This window comes from Tachypleus tridentatus, chromosome 13 (assembly GCF_004210375.1).
Source record: "Tachypleus tridentatus isolate NWPU-2018 chromosome 13, ASM421037v1, whole genome shotgun sequence".
In the NCBI taxonomy this organism is placed as follows: domain Eukaryota; kingdom Metazoa; phylum Arthropoda; class Merostomata; order Xiphosura; family Limulidae; genus Tachypleus; species Tachypleus tridentatus.
The window spans coordinates 6,764,512-6,781,109 of NC_134837.1; the positions used below are offsets into that span (position 1 = coordinate 6,764,512).

Below are 16,598 nucleotides of genomic sequence, written 5' to 3' on the forward strand. Positions count from 1 at the left end.
TACAGGCACAGTTAAGTTTCAGTTGATGTCAACGTTGAAACCGTTTTTAACAGATAGTCACCGGAGCTGTAAATCGCCTTTAAAGAACAATATACTGATGCTACATCATGTTTGTAAATAACGTACAGTGATCCAAAAATGTCAAAACATTGAGCGAAATTTAGATAGGCTTTGAAATTTAACCACTAAATCAGTTACATTAACCGACCTAGCGCAATTGGCTCTATTTTAGTTTTACTCCTGCTTAGTCCGGTACCTATATCTACATGGTGCTCTTGCTGTTCAATTGCTTTGCTTTCTGAGATCCATTTGGAAGCCAATCAATCTCAACTTTATGTAGTGTATCCTGTGAGTCAGTTGCAAATATTGTTAGTGACAAAGGAGAGTTTGCTTTACTTTATCATCCACTTACACTAAATTAAAATATCTAAGATTTGATCGTGGTAGCTAACGATTCAATAATGGAATGCATTTACACTGCAAGGCTCTGGGTATAATTTTGCTTGTATACGCTGTTGATGTTACATGATGCTGCACTGATAGAAGTAGCTGAATTATTTCATGTAACCAGTCTTAAACATTTATTTTGTACGTTTTCAGTTTCATCAAGTTATACAGCAATCAAACTAGTTATTGGCACCGTATAATTCAGGATGGAATAAACAATGTAATAAGTAGGTTCTGTTCTTCAGTTCGATTTACCGATGCATTTTTCACATTGCTTTTGGTAGCTTTAGTTATCAGTGTATGTATGTGGCTTGTTAAGTTGGGATGTCTGTCAAAGATTACCCCTTTCTCTAGGTACTTCGTTTCTTCCTGTGTCTGTTGATACTGGTGATGTTCCACCCTCATCAGCTCATCTATTTTTGAGTATGTACAACACGGCCGTGGATTTGGATAGATTATTAACCATTCCTGTATGGCTCCACTATTGTTAAGGGATGGTTGCACCAAAATGTCGATGATAAAGGTTAGCATTAAGCAATTGGTTGGACTATCAAGGCGAGCTACATCCTTAATTGGTCGGACTATCAAGGCGAGCTACATCCTTAATGTAGTCGTTGAAAAGAACTAGTGATCCAGTCTAACTGTTAGATTCCATATTTGATGATGTGATTAGTAGTCAGTGCGGTTATGAACCATCTCACACATTACACTGATTCCTGTTCTAGGCATTTTGTTAGCACGAATGGAAAGTTGGACTTCTGTAACTTTTAGGCCTAAAGGTTCTTCTGACCAGTATCAGTGCCATGCTATATATGAGCTGCAAATTTAACTGCACTGATCCAGAGTTTTTATTCTATTGTAATAACAATCTAATGATAAAAGTAGCAGTGTTTCAATCTGATAGACAAGCCTTCTTGTTATAACTTTCTCAGAGATCACACAAGTGATGTTTTGTAAGAAAAAGATTCTATGGCCTTTAAAGCCAAGAGCAATCTTTTATGGGTTTCCGTAAGGATTCCATAAAGGCATCAGTCCACATTTCAGGGATGCTACTTGTTGCCCACCTATAATGATACCCAGCATTAACTTCTTTCAGACTTAGAACTTTATTTGAAGATGTATTTACGACTTTGTGTATCTTATCCAAGCTACAAATGACTTAAATATCCATAGAGTTGTGGCTCAGCTCTTGTCAAGATACTTGATATTACTGTAAACTGGACCCAGGTTTATCAATAATCAAAGACGTTTTCCTTCGTCCAAGTGTACGGCTAAAACCTACTGAAGATGGTTTGCAAAGTAGGGCAATTATTTTTTCTGGCCCTTAAAATGCAGTTGACTTACCTGCATTTCTTCATTACTTCCTACCTATTGTAGGAAAATTAAATGTCCTTAGTTTATCCTGTTGTTCATAGTTGTGGTACTAATAACAACAATGACAGAGTATGTTTTGGCCTATTTGGTGTGTACGCTTAAAAGCTTTTTCTCTTAAATTCAACTAACCATATGTCAATGTACCAACCTAGCTTACTTCCATCTCAACGTAGTCATAGTTACTAACATGGTTCCTAATCATAGTAATGTTCCTTTTCATGCTTGAAATCTATGAACAGACCATATTTTCTCTATTTCGTATGATGTAGTTAGCAATTCCTCCTTGTGAACAGTTTAGCTCAAACTAGAAGTGGTCATTTACTGTTTTTACATCTTTCCATTACACAGTTTTATGCAAAGGTGTGATGGATGCTCAGAGCTTTGACAAACATACCTCTTCATGAGGTATTTGCATATTCAAGTGTTTTGACACCTAACATGCAAAATCTTCACTCATACATCGGTCTAGTTCATACTGGTGACTGTCAAGAATGGTTCAGGCAGGGAATCAGAGTATTTAATCAAGCGACCAAATAATGACCATTGTAATGTTGTCTGCGTCCAAAAGAGCGTACAATATCTATAAAGGAACTATTGTAACGAGCCCTTGTAACATTTCCACCTTAGTCTAACACTGATTTACATGTGCTCAACATTATGCCACTGGTACTTGTATGTGAAAAAGACAAGATTACCAGCAGTTGTAAAGAAACTGCTAATAAACATAAATAAAATAAACAATCCTTATTAAAATACAACACAGAATGAGTACTTGTTTAACAAGGAATGCACGCGCTTTTATAGATCTAAACTGTCTATTCCTCTCGAAATTCTACTGAATGAAGCATCTACCAGACTGTTTAATTTTAAATAATATTCTAAACTATGTTACAACATTACATTAAAGCAGCACTGTCATAGTCCCCCAGAGTGACTTCTGCTATTAACTTGACTGGTAATTCCCAATAGAAAGTAAAGGGAGGTTGTAGCCCTAAAAGAATCTGAACTGCTGTTGAAGAAATCTGCTCTTTACTTTCATACAAAACTACGGACTGAGTAATAAACACCTGGAGTAAAAGTAACTTAACTTGTTTGACTACGTGTTGGCCCGGCATGGCCAAGTAGTTAAGGCACTCGACTCCTAATCTGAAGGTCGCGGGTTCGAGTCCCCATCACACCAAACACGCTCGCCCTTTCAACTGTGGGGGCATTATAATGTGATAGTCAATCCCACTATTCGTTAGTAGAAAAGTAGCCCAAGAGTTGGCGGTGTAGCTTTGTGCTTAATTCGAAACAAACAAACTAAAAACGATTAAAATATTTAAAATACTTAATTCAATTTCAAATATCACACTAGAACCTAGCATAAAAAAATTACTGGTCTGGATGATATCTTTGGTACGTAATTAAGAACTGGAAATATGAATATAGTTTCTAACAGAAACACTTTTCATGTCATTATCTTTATAAATATTGTCACGTGATCACCAAAACCAACAATGGTAACGTCAAGACACGAAGCGGCTTGGTCAGCAACCGACACCTTTGTGATAAATCAAGGATCGCATCAATGAAAAACTAATGACCGAGTAGCTGGTTCACATTACAAGCTACGTAAAGATACTGAATTTCAAAACACAACAAAAAAGTTAATAGAGTTTCTTTACGTAATAGAAAAAAACAAAACTATAATTTATGTTTAGGTACATTAACATTAAGATATGTTGTTGTTTTCAGTTATAAGTAATCACGGTTTAGCTAACTTGAGCTTCAACAGTGTAAGTTAGTTTTTATAAACTAATGTTGATGTTTGAAACATCAATAATTCTAGATAAGGTGATTACTTTAACAATATTTTATTTATGAACAGATTTCCTTCAAATTGTGATGTTTCATTATATTTATTTTTTCATATTTGAAATTTGTAATTGTTGTTTGAAGCTAATTCTACGTTGTCAAAAAACTATTAGAACTGACCACAAGTAAAGGTTTTGTCCCAGGGTTTAGCCTAACTCCTAACTCAAGTTCTAAAATTTAACAAAAGATGCTGAACAAGTAATTTACAAGCATATAACTTAGTGTCCTCTTCCGGAAACGTTAATTTGATGAATCAAGGTTACGGTTACACTTACCTTAGGCTTAAGGAATCTTATCTAAGCTTATTTAAATAATTATGTGCAATAACTTCACTGCTATATCGCTGCTGTATTAAAATACCTTGACAGAAGGTTTATGCTTTCGATCTATTAAACAAACATAAACCTACCATTAAAACATTACAAAAAAATTCTAAAGCACCACTAACCTAACAGTAACGAATACAACCAAATTTTAATCAGCCAAAAGCCGTCTTTTCTGACCAACAGAATTACGCTTATTTTCTTCACAGGTGTAGTGATTTTTTTAAAAAAAATTCACAAAAAATAGGTTAATATGTAAAAAAAAAGACAATGATGGTAAACTTCAGATTATTAAAACTTAAAATTAATGTTATTTAATAATCTCTACTTTAATGCTTAAAGAAGATTGTTTTGGTAAACATGAAATTAATCTCGATTCTATGAAAATTTAAAGTTTAACATAGGCCTATACCTCTTGTGGTCATGAATTATGGTCATATTGCTCATTGGCGCATAGAAGTTATATTTGAAATTTGTAAAATTTCACACAAATATTATTACTATTAAGTAATATAGTAACGCCAGTTAACATAGGGGAATGACTGGGGAACACAACAAAATGCATGTTTAGAAACAGACAACACAAAACGGTTTTCTCACCATGGAATTATTCAGTTTCCAACCACCATGAAAAGATTTTGTACCCAAAGTTAAGGCCCGGCATAGCCAAGCGTGTCAAGGCGTGCGACTCATAATCTGAGGGTCGCGGGTTCGCATCGCCGTCGCGCCAAACATGCTCGCCCTTTCAGCCGTGAGGGCGTTATAATGTGAATGTCGCACCCACTATTCGTTGGTAAAAGAGTAGCCCAAGAGTTGGCGGTGGGTGGTTATGACTAGCTGCCTTCCCTCAAGTTTTACACTGCTAAATTAGTGACGGCTAACACAGATAGCCCTCGAGTAGCTTTGTGCGAAATTCAAAAAACAAACAAACCAAAAGCTAAAACAGTTTTTCAATACCTTTCATTTATATAATTGTCTTTCAGTGTGACAGCGATAAATCTTCGGATTTATATCCATAAGCTCAGGGGTACGATTCCCCTCGATGAACACAATAGATAATACCATGCTCTAAGAAAACACACAAACACATTTATAAAGTTAAGAACAATTAGATATTTATTTTTCGGAAATTTAATGTTTTGTTTCTATTATAACATGCTGTTAGAAGTTTTTTTTCAAAATTTAACCTTCAAGCAGTGGTTCTTAACCTGGGTTCGATTTAGGTCAAGACACACACAGTGTGTGTGTGTCCGTTCCGTTTACTCTACTCGTATGATTCGTGGCGTCATGCTCAACTTGGCCATCATTGGCTGCGGCTGATCACGTCACATCACTTGCCCTTAATATCGGTGCTTCAGGGAACTTCGTGCGCTTAGCAGTCGACTTGTGACTGTTGTAATCGTGCGTTATTTCTGATTATTTTCCTGATCTTTCAATCCCTTCATACTAACTATATCGAGCACAAACAGAAAGTGGTCGGACGAATACGTACAATATGGATTCACGTGTATAACGGAACATGATGGGAGCCAGCGTCCTCAATGCATGATTTGCAATGCCATCTCAATCAACAGATGCAGGGCGGTGGAGTCAACATCATCGAAGCAGAAAAAAACCTGAAGGCTTTTTTTAAAAAAAAGCTACCGCTATGGAAACGACGAATAAAGAATGATAACTTCGCAAACTTTCCCCTGCTGGACGATTGTGTAAGTAGGATCGAAGATGTGTCTAAAATCGGAGACATTTCTGTACTCGGGGAACTGAAGCAAGCAATTGTCATGCACTTAGATGAGCTCGCAAGGTCTCTCGACAGATACTTCCCCACCAGAGAGTCATATCCAGTATGGGTGAGACAGCCGTTCTATCTTAGTGTTGCGACAACAGATGTCAATGATGAATATCTCGACGAAATCATTGAACTTCAGCAGAGCCATGTTAGACAGCAACTTTTCAGAACAGCAACGTTCTCAACGTTTTGGTGTCACCAAATCGTAGCGTACCCTCTTATTGCTAAGAAACCCCTTAAGATACTCATACCGTTTGTTGCAACGTATCTTTGTGAGTAATCCTTTTCGAGGATGGTAAACATAAAAACGAAGAAAATGAAAAGACTTTGTTGCAAAAATGATATGAGAGTGGCACTTGTCAAGGTGAAGCCGTGCATTTCTGAACTTGTCTCTGAAAGGCAACAGCAAAGGTCGCATTAATTTGCAGTAAATATTCATTTAGTTATGTTTTTGTGTGAAATTCATGTTTTGTTGGTTTTGTTCTTTGAATACAGTGATATTGTGTGCAACTGATGCATGGTTCATTTTGTGCACCAATAAAATATCTACTTATGTTTTGAATTTGAAAAAATCATATTTTATTTTTCCAATTACGAAGGGTTCAATGAATGCAAGTATGAAACTTCCGAGGTTCAGTACCTCCAACAAGGTTAAGCTCATGGGCCGCTATTTATTATCGACTAGTAGAACTGACCGTCACATTATTACATCCCCACAGTTAAATGAATAAGCATGTTTCCTTTTTTTTTTTTAATTTCGTGCAAAGCTACATGAGGGCTATCTGCGCTAGGCGTCCGTAATTTAGCAGTGTAAGAATAAAAGGAAGGCAGATGGTCCTCACCATCCATCACAAACTCTTTCGCTACTCTTTTACCATCGAACTGTGGGATTGACCGTCACATTATAACGCCCTCAATGACTGAAAGGGCGCGCATGTTTGGTGTAACACAATGTAGACTAGAGATCTTAGTCACCTGATGAGTAATACAATGAAGAATAGAGATTTCAGTGTTAAATAATTAGCAAGACGACGAAGAATAGTGAACTCTTTGTAAAGTGGTCAGTACAACAATGAAGAGTAGAGACCTGGATGTCAAGTGGTAGGTAACACAATAAGGAATAGAGATCTGGATGTCAAATAGTTAGCAAAAAGATGAAGAATGAGATCCTGATGTCACGTCATGTGTAAGACAATGAAAAATAGATAACTGACTGTTAAATAGTTAGAAAGAAGGTGAATAGAGATCTCGGTACGAAGTATTTCGCAACACGATAAAGAATAGAGATCTTTTTGTCAAGTGGTCAGTAAGACAATGTAATACAGAGATCTGGGTGTCACGAGATAGGTAATACAATGAAGAATGGAGATTTGGGTGTTAAGTAGTTAGAAAAAGTGAATAATAGATATTTAGATATCACGTGGGCAGTCATACAATGATGAATAGACATTTGAGTGTTAAATATTTAGAAACAAGGTAAAGAATAGGGATTCTGATATCAAATAGTAAGCAAGACAATCAAGAAGAGAGAGATCTGGGTTTTTAATAGTTCGAGAAATATGAAGAATAGAGATCTGGGTGTGAAGTGGTCAGTAAGACAATGAAGAACAGAGACCTATGTATGAAGTGGTCAGTAAGACAATGAAGAACAGAGATTTATGTATGAAGTGGTCGGTAAGACAATGAAGAACAGATTTATGTATGAAGTGGTCGGTAAGACAATGAAGAACAGATTTATGTATGAAGTGGTCGGTAAGACAATGAAGAACAGAGATTTATGTATGAAGTGGTCGGTAAGACAATGAAGAACAGAGATCTATGTATGAAGTGAGGTAAGACAATGAAGAACAGAGATCTATGTATGAAGTGGTCGGTAAGACAATGAAGAACAGAGACCTATGTATGAAGTGGTCGGTAAGACAATGAAGAACAGAGATTTATGTATGAAGTGAGGTAAGACAATGAAGAACAGAGACCTATGTATGAAGTGGTCGGTAAGACAATGAAGAACAGAGACCTATGTATGAAGTGGTCGGTAAGACAATGAAGAACAGAGACCTATGTATGAAGTGGTCGGTAAGACAATGAAGAACAGAGACCTATGTATGAAGTGGTCGGTAAGACAATGAAGAACAGAGACCTATGTATGAAGTGGTCGGTAAGACAATGAAGAATGAGTATTTGAGTATTAAGTGGTTAGAAAAAGTGAAGAATACAGATTTGGATGTCAAATAATTAGCAAGACAATCAAGAATATAGCTCTTGGTATCAAATAGTTAGCAAGAAGATGAATAATAAACACTTGATTGTCAAATAGTTAGGAAGAAGATGAATAGAGATCTTAGTGTGAAATAGTTTACAAGAAATTGAAAAATCAAGATATATATATATGTCAAATAGTTAGAAATAACGTGAAGAGTAAAAATCTGGATGCCAAATAGTTAGCAAGACGATGATTTGGTGTGAAGTCTTCAGTAAGACAATGAAGAACAAAGTTCTGGATAATACATGGTCAGTCAGATAATGAAGAATAGAGACGAGGATGTCCAGAGGTTTGTAAGACAATGAAGAATTGAGATAAGGATAACAAGTGGTCGATAAAACAATGAAAATAGAGAACAGGGTGAAGAATAGACATTTGCATGTCAAATAGTTAGCAAGACGATGAAGAATAGAGATTGGGGTGTTAAATAGTTAGAAATAATGTGAAGAATAAAGATCTGGATATCAAATGGAAAAATATGAAGAATAGAGACCTGGGTGTGAAGTGGTTGGTAAGACAATATAGAATAGAGATCTCGATGTCACGTGATGGTTAATACAAAGAAGAATAGAGATTTGGATTTTAAATAGTTAGCAAGACAATCAAGAATATAGATCTGGGTGTTAAATAGTTAGCAAGATAAAGAAGAGTGATCTGATTGTCAAATTGTTAGCAAGAAGACGAGGAATGAGATCTGGATGTCAAGTGGAGGGTAAGACAATGAAAAATAGGAATCTGGGTGTTAAATAGTTAGCAACATGAAGAATAGAGATCTGAATGTTAAATAGTCAGAAAGAAGGTAAAGAATAATGATCTAGGAGTCAAATAGTTAGCAAGACAAACAAGACTAGAGACCTGAATGTTAAATAGTAAGAAGGAAAGTGAAGAATAACTATGTGGGTATCAAATAGTTATTAAGATAAAGAATAGAAATCTGGGTGTAAAATAGTTGGAAAGAAAGTAAAGAATAAGGATCTGGATGTCAAATAGTTAAGAAGACAATGAAGAATAGAAATCTGTGTGTCAAGTGGTCGGTAAGACAATGAAAAATAAAAATCTGGATGTTAAATAGTTAGCAAGAGGGAGAAGAATAGAGATCTGGATGTCGAATAGTAAGAAGGAAAGTGAGGAATAACAATCTGGGTGTCAAATAGTTAGAAAGAATATGCAAAATAGAGATCTGGATGCCAAATATGAAAAACAGATATCAGGGTTTAAGTGGTTGGTAATACAACAAAAAATAGAGATGTTGGTGTCAAATAATCAGCAAGAAGATGAATTAAAATCTGGGTGTCAAGTGGTTGGTAAGACTGTAGAATAGATATTGATGTCATGCAAGAGGTAATGCAATGAAGAATAGAGATTTGGGTGTTAAGTAGTAAGAAAGAAGGTGAAGAATAGAGATTTGGGTGTTAAGTAGTAAGAAAGAAGGTGAAGAATAGAGATTTGGGTGTTAAGTAGTAAGAAAGAAGGTGAAGAATAGAGATTTGGATGTCAAATAGTAAGAAAGAAGGTGAAGAATAAAGATTTGGGTGTTAAGTAGTAAGAAAGAAGGTGAAGAATAGAGATTTGGATGTCAAATAGTTAATAAGACAATCACGAATGTATATCTGGGTGTCAAATAGTAAGCAAGAAGATGAATAATGGACACCTGATTGTCAAATAGTTAGCAAAAATATGAAGAAATGAGATCTGGGTGTCAAGTGGTGGGTCATACAATAAAGAATAGAGATCTGGATATCAAATAGTTAGCAAAAATATGAAGAAATGAGATCTGGGTATCAAATAGCAAGAAGATGAAGAATGAGATCTGGATGTTAAATAGTAAGAAGGAAAGTGAAGAATAATGATCCGGGTGTCAAATAATTACAAAGATGAAGATTAGAGATCTGGGTGTTAAATAGTTAGAAAGAAGGTGAAGAATAAAGATCTGTATGTCAAACTGGTCAAAAAATATGAAGAATAGAAATCTGAATGTTAAACAGTCAGCAAGAATATGAAGAATAGACATTTGGGTGTCAAGTCGTTGGTAAGAAAGTGTAAAATAGAGATCTGGAAAATAAGTGGTCGATAAGATAATGAACAATAGAAATATGGGTGTTAAGAAAGCATTATCCAATACAGATCTCAAAAACAAGTGATCGGTAAGACATTCAAGAACAGATATTTTGATAACAAGTGCCGTTAAGACAATGAAGAACAGAGATGTTGGTATCACGTGATGTGTAATACAATGAAAAATAGAAATTAAAGTGCTAAAACCCATACTAGTCATCTTGGGAATATCTGTTTCAGACCTATAAAGAGTGTCTTTTTACTAAATCCATCTTACATTGGTCGAAATATTGCTAATTGACCAAAACCACTACAAGTATGGGCTTATTTAAGCTTTTTACCATCCCAAATGACTCAAAATGGACATATTCCACATTTCTGTGTGTATTGTTCTTGTATCTGTCAAATATCTTGGTAACAACTCCTACAGTAATTTGCTGAAGTCATGATAGACAAACCAACCCTAGAATTATGCTTTTAGACACCTAAAATTATGAAAAACAGGCGAGTTCACCTAATTTTTTGTCGATGGGTGGGAGTTGTAGAAAAGTATCTTTGGGCTAAATCTAAAGTAAATTGGTCAAAATATGGCTGACTAATTGACCATAAACCTCAAATTATATTTTTGTGTCCCCTAAAAATTCTCACTGTTTGTTAAAAATTGACCTTTGATATCATAGAATCAAATTAATTTATATTTTTAAAATGTTAAATTTTGTAAGCTATCATTAAATACACTGCTTTAAGTTTCAATGGTAATTATTAACTTTGATTGATAAATAAGTGGTTATTTTATGTCTCTCAGTGTGAAAGTTAACAGTAGATCTTTTATGCATTAGCAGTAACTAAAAGCTGTAATTATTAACAGTAAGGCTAATAATTTCATCTGGGTGTACATAATAAACAGATGAAGTTTGAGAAACAACAGTATTCAATCTTGTCTTTATTTAAGTTCACTCTCTAACTGCTTAAGTCCTCAGTCTCTGGATGTGTAAAAAGAATACACTCTGTCAGGAAGTTTCCAATTTCTGAATAACCTTACCAAAGTAATCCTCAAAGTTGGGATTAACAAAAGTCACAATCGACATGTAACAGTACGTACTGCTCACAATTTTGTAACTACAAAAAACATTACAACATTTATATAAACACATCCATGTCTATTCCTTACCATGGGCTAGTGCTTAAGGTGCTTGAATCATAACTTGCAGGCTATGGACTCAAATTCCAACCAGCAAATGTGCTTGCCCTTTCAGCTGTGAGAGGTGTTATAACATTCAATTCCATTAATCATCAGTGAAAAGAGTATCCCAATAGTTGGTGGTGTTGACTACTTGCCTTGCCTGTAGGCTTTCTTTCCTAAATTAGGTAAGGCCACCAAGTAAACTTGTCCAAGATTTACTTTTGATACATCAGCATTTAAGGTGCCCCAACAGACATAAATGGACTCAGAACGTAAAAAGAAAACATAATCCCTAATAAACCCAACATAATCTGGCTCTCAGACAGTTCTGTGAGAAATGAAACCACTACTTAAGTAATTATAGTAGAAGCATGATACTTGGGAAGTATCTCTATAAAACCAAAGAGTTTTTAATTAAGAGGTTAAAATCTACTAGTTCTTATTAACCTTCCATTGGGAAAGAAATGACAAAAGCTAAATGGTGTCATCCAAAGCTTCAGACTGTATACTTTTAATGCTGTCCTACAGAGAGTTAACACCAATTATAAAAGAATTAAACATCTTGTGCAGATCCTAGCATCGGTGTAGACTATTTGTGGCTTCAACAAACTGTCTTGTTTGTTGGATTTACTGTCATGGATTTACCATCCACATTTTAAACAGTTTTCAATAAACCAAAACAATTTTTTCCAACTTGTATCTCTACCTATGTCATCACCAAATAAAATATTTAGTCCATAACAGTAAGGTTTATATAAAGAACTTAATGTACATTGTAGTTACTTCTCCAAAAGTAATTCTGTCATACTGATTACATCCTAAAAGTCCCACTAGTTATTTCAGGTTTATGAGAAAGATTTGCTACTTGTACATTCCCCGTTATATAGGTTGTTTTTATTACCTTAAGTCTCATTTTTAACATATCAACATTCGAAACCAAACTCAGTAACACCTATGTCATAATAATTCATTTGACATGAACCTTTTCTAATTAAACAGAACACTTATTTCACCTTTTAAAATATCTGTTCATAACTTTCAACAAAATGAATAGGTCAATGACTATATACATTGAAAACTGAAAACTATTTAGTTATCTCTAAGTCCTGCTAACCAAATATACTTAAGAAAAAATACTTAATACTTTCCAATTAAGATTGAGCTACGTACTTAAAATCAAACAGCTGTTGGTGTGAACATACTATGTCGTCACTATGAGAAGAATCTATACACTAAATAGGTGAAGAAATAATATAGTTGGCCACAATGTGGAGCACTAAGTTTATTCACTATGTTCTGAGAGCAGAATTCAGCTAATTAAATATAATTTTATTACATTTCTATTTATGAAGACTAAAATGTATGGGTTCTTCACTTTGGTATCCTTGCTTTTAACAATATCACTGGTTACAAATCCAAGAAAACCTCACAAGGTTTGGCCAATTTAGGTTAGTCCCAACTATAAATTCTAATTTAGTAAAGCAAAATAATCTTAAAAATAAAAGCACAAAAAACTGTGAATGACAAAAAGTAATTACAGTTGATGTACTCACTAGAGTAACAAATATCAATGACAGTAACATTAAAACAAACAAAATAGTGTATTTTACTTAGGGCACCCATAAACACTAGAACTTGTCTTCAACTGTAGTTGATATATTTTTTACTGTAAAATTGTGCTCTGTCTCTAACACTGCACTTTCCCAAGGACTTTATTACTACACTATATAATGTCTTGGGTTATCCCAACTGTGACAAACCTGCTTGTTTTAGTTTAAAACATACTGCATTGGTAGCAACAATATTACCATAACACAAAGAATAGTGAAGTTTTAGGGACAGCCAAGATGAACCAACAGATCTCTTATTGTCCCTAAACATTAAGTTAAAACTAATCAGACTAAATTAATAATGGAATGTCAAAAGCATCTAATATCAACTATATCTAATACTAACTTAACAGTACACAAACTCAATAGTTGTTTAGACTGTTTACTTTTACTCCAACAAAATCTGAATTCAAACTGTACAGAAGTGAAATGTTTAAACTCTAATGATATTCTGTTACATTAATAAACCCGTAATCCTTACCAAAAATAGTGCTGAATTTTCTACGGCATTCTATGAATTTTGTATTTAATTTTTGCAATGAGAAATCTCTATAATGAAAAGCATAAGTGAGTTAACTTTAGCTTATCTACATAGATTCATTCATGTACTTACCATAATTAAGCACATAAATCATTTAAACATTAAAAACATAAATTTCAGTATGAATAGACATGGAGATCATTTAATTAACTACAGTGGAACCCCTCTAAGCGGCCACCTCTCAGATTCGGTCACCCCTTGAAAGCAGTCACTGAATCACAGTCCCTTTTTGTTTACATAATCCCTAATTATGCACAGTGGAACCCCTCTAATTACGTCAATTTGTCTCAGTCCCGAAGGTGGCTGCTTTAGAGGGGTTCCACTGTACAAGCTCTCTTTAACAAACAAAATAACAATTACTCAGTTAAATACTGTAAACCTGATGTTCCATAAGGTTGTGCTTTTCAATATTCATCATATTAAACTGTTTTCTTAAAACCATTAGTAGATACATACGAGACATATAAGAGAAATGTCAGCAATATGTAGATAACCTAAACACTGACCTATGAAGTCTGCATGCTTATTCTGCTCAAAATAGAGCAACAAAAGCAATGTCACTGACCTCAGTTAAAATAATATCACATGCTCTTGTGATATGCAAACCTAACTGAGTATGTTCCAAGTGACAATGGAAATCTTTCAAGGATGACATCAGTAATGACTATACTACTATTGATGAAGCATGCTTCAAGTAACTGGAAATCTGCTGTTCAATATTTCGTAGATGGCATCAATGAGGACTAGACGACTGTTGGTTAAGTATGCTCCAAGTGACAGTGGAAATCTCCTGTTCAATATTTCAAGAATGGCATCAATGAGGACTAGACCACTGTTGGTTAAGTATGCTCCAAGTGACAGTGGAAATCTCCTGTTCAATATTTTGTAGATGGCATCAATAAAGACTCAACCAATACTTTGTCAGCAAAGGTGTTTGAAAGGTTATGTCAATCAACATCATATTTGCTTGGATTTTTAGATGGCAAACAATGCGACCTTAGTTACATTAAACTTCCTAAACTTATTCCACCGACAAACAAGTAAGCTTCTGTTCTGTTTACCATCATCTATAAATAAAATGATGCCAAAAGGTACTTGTTAAACACAGGCAGCAGCCTGGCAAGGAATACATGGATATAAATATCATAACAGAAAAAAGTGCCTGAACAACCAGTAGATTAAAACATTTTCACTCACCATCACTAGAATAGTTATTTTTGACAAATCCCTGTATGTTTATAATCAATTAATGCTAAATCCAATTATGTAATAGTATATGCAGCACAAAAACTATTATTGTAATATTTTACCATGCAAAAATGAAAACTTTCAAACTGTAATTTGAAATAAAGCACACTTAAGTTTCCTTTAACTGTTTGTTTTTGAATTTCGCCCAAAGCTACTCCAGGACTATCTGCGCTAGCCATTCCTAATTTAGCAGTGTAAGATTAGAGGGAAGGCAGCTAGTCATCACCACCCACCTCCAACTCTTGGGCCACTCTTTTACCAACGAATAGTGGGATTGACCGTCACATTATAACACCCCCACGGCTGAAAGAGCAAGCATGTTTAGTGTGACTTTGATTTCAAACCCACGACCCTCGGATTATGAGTCGAACGCCTTAACACGCTTGGCCATACCGGGCCTGTTGTTTCCATAACAGCACACAAGGTTAGACTAGAACAATATCACATTACGTTGACATTACTTATGGTGCCAACCTTGAAATAGATTGAGTTTTAGTAGTGAAATAATTTGACAGTACTGGAAACACAAAGTTTCAACTTACCAATAGCATGCTATTGTCTACACTATCACAACACATTCAGTTTAAACCTTCTATTTTAACTTATGGGTCATCATTTCTTAATGTTTGTAGTCATCTATAATTGATCCAAACTACTTTAATATAGGACAGTGCAATACCAGTAACTCTTTAATACAATGGACTATAATTATGAATAAAATATGTTATACTATTCAACATAAGGATGTCACAAAAATGATGTAGTAGTCAAATATTAAAAAGTTCAGTTTCTGTGACTTTTGGTTTGGTTTGTTTTACATTTAGCACAAAGATACCTGAGGGCCATCTGCACAAGCAGTTCATAATTTAGCAGTGTAAAACTAAAGGGAAGGCAGCTAGTCATCACCACCCTCTCTTGGGCTACTCTTTTACCAATGAATAGTGGGATTGACTACCATATTATAACACCCCTCAGCTGGAAGGGCAAGCATGTTTGGTGTGACATGGAGAGATTTTTGGAAAAGTTTGTCAAAACAACACAGTTCAGGTTTTGTGATAAATGACTTACATATTTCAAAATTGGAAACTTTATCTCCATATTTATCTATAGTTTGGAAGAATACAAAGATACCAAAACACTGATCAGATGCAATATCATAAGACACCACACTAATTTCCTGTATGAACAAGAATTCTATACATACCACTTGCAAAACTGATCTTAAAGCATCTCAAGCACATAAATATAAAACTAATTCCTACTTCTAACGATAAAAACAAGTATTGATATCTCCTTAATTTTAACACATTTTATACAAGTCCATACCTAGTTGTTTTGACTGAATTTCTGAATAAAAATTAAATTTACATTCACCTAGTGGTATTATATGACATTAATAACTAATTTAGTTTGTTTGATTGAATACTAGAGGCTATTTGTATTAATCACTATAGCATTGAAATTCTCATCAGACTGAATGGTAGGATATGACTGTCACTCTTATCAGTCATTCACTTTGTGTCATCTCTGCTACAGTTTGTGTTTTCTTATAGCAAAGCCTTATCAAGCTATCTGCCGAGTCCACTGAGGAGAACTGAATCCCAGATTTACTACTGTACCAGCAGGATACTCACTGCTACACAGATGGACTACAATGGACCTTGAACGCAGTCCCTCTTAGGCTCTTCCACGATACGGAGACTTGTCCACTGTTTATCCCCGTTTTGTTCATCTCTTTCCTTCTAGCATAAATTTATTTTGTTGATTTATACATGTCCAAAGTTTACTGTTTTCCTTTGTTTTATGGTGTCTACAAATTATTCTTTAACTTTCTTAAAATCTAATTTGTTCCAAGTCTTCAGTGCTTCCAACTTTTTCTCTAAATTTCTATAGATTATTTATATTATACAG

General features: G+C 34.7%; 1 protein-coding gene across 3 annotated transcripts in view; it reads right to left on the bottom strand.

The window, feature by feature from the left end:
• The window catches only part of LOC143238897 (uncharacterized), a 47,692-nt gene extending 43,487 nt beyond the window's left edge, over positions 1 to 4,205 (bottom strand). The window contains exon 1 of one of the 3 annotated variants that reach the window (XM_076479526.1): positions 4,127 to 4,205. The gene's annotated coding sequence lies outside the window, so the exon portion shown is untranslated. Of the gene's footprint in view, positions 1 to 3,953 lie in introns of all 3 variants that reach the window. The other 2 variants (XM_076479527.1, XM_076479525.1) reach the window with 2 other exon arrangements.
• Between the last annotated feature and the right edge of the window lie 12,393 nt (positions 4,206 to 16,598).